Source organism: Bison bison, unplaced genomic scaffold, assembly GCF_000754665.1.
Source record: "Bison bison bison isolate TAMUID 2011002044 unplaced genomic scaffold, Bison_UMD1.0 scf7180017864512, whole genome shotgun sequence".
Classification (NCBI taxonomy): Eukaryota; Metazoa; Chordata; class Mammalia; order Artiodactyla; family Bovidae; genus Bison; species Bison bison.
This window is the reverse complement of record NW_011495066.1, coordinates 161349-162815: the sequence shown is the minus strand read 5'-3', so window position 1 is coordinate 162815 and position 1467 is coordinate 161349.

Genomic DNA, 1467 nt, shown 5'->3' with positions numbered 1-1467 from the left:
GCTGGCTAAGAGGCACATGAAAAGATGCTCAACATCACTAATAAAGAAATTAAAATAAAAACTACAATAAGGTATCACCTCACATTGGTCAGAATGGCCACCATTAAAAAGTCTACAAGCAGTAAATATTGGAGAGGGTATGGGAAAAAGGGAAATCTCTTACATTGCTGATGGGAATATAAATTGATAGAGCCACTGTGGAGGACAGTATGGCAGTTCCTTAAGAAACTAAAAACAGAGCTAAAAAATGATCCAGCAATCCCATTTCTTGGCATATATCTGGAGAAAACCATAATCTAAAAAGACATGTGAACCTCAATGCTCATTGCAACATTATTAACAATAGCCAGGACACAGAAGAAACTTAAAAATCTATCACTGGAGGAATGGATAAAGAAGATGTGGTACATATATACAATGAAATAGTACTCTGTCATAAAAAGAACAAAACAATGACAATTTCTGTGACACAGATGGACCCAGTATTATGGAAATTAAATAAACATTCTTATTTAGGCTTCAGAGACAAAGCAGAGCAGGCCTTTGACCTTGCTTCTAACCTGTCTGGACAGGGACCTGAATGAGTGCTCTGATTACCTGCTGTGAGTGCAAGCATTGCAGCTAAAAGATAGGGCATGAACCTCGAGACTGTTGAGCCCCTGGAGGTGGTATGGCTAACCAAGCCTCAGGCTTAACATTCCAAGTTTTACACAACAAAGCAAACAGCATTAACATGAAACCAGAGCTGAAAATTGCTCACAGATTGATGATGATATCAGTTGTGTCCTGGGACTTTAAGCAAGAACCCCCACATGCAATTTTTGAAGTCTCACCCAAGAAGCAGACACACTGCCTAGGACTTTTTCCCAACTGGGACTCCAGATGTGCTGTGTCATGGGACTTCCCTGCTCTGTTTAAGTCTGGATGTTGGTCAAACCCAACTTGGTTATGTATCCTCTGCTCTTTCTATTTCGTTTTTTTTTTTTTTTTTCTTTTATTATTAGTATATTGAAAGTAAGCCAGATAATTCTCTAATAAATATTAGTATTATTTATTCATATATCACAAGTGGCTTATTTTGTTAACAAATTCTTTGCACATGAAAAAAAAAATTGATGACTTTCTGCAATGCATCCATAGATTGCCATACTGAAGGAAGTAATTCAGACAGAGAAAGACCAACATCATATGATACTGCTTATATGTGGAATCTGAAACAATGGAACAAATGAGCTTATTTATCAAACAGAAATAGAGTTAGAGATGTAAAAACATATTTATGATTACCAAGGGGGAAAGGAGCAGGATAAATTGGGAGATTGGAATAGACATACACACCCTACTATATATAAAATAGATAACTAATATGAATCTACTTTATAGCAGAGGAAACTGGGAGATTGGAATAGACATACACACCCTACTATATATAAAATAGATAACTAATATGAATCTACTTTATAGCAG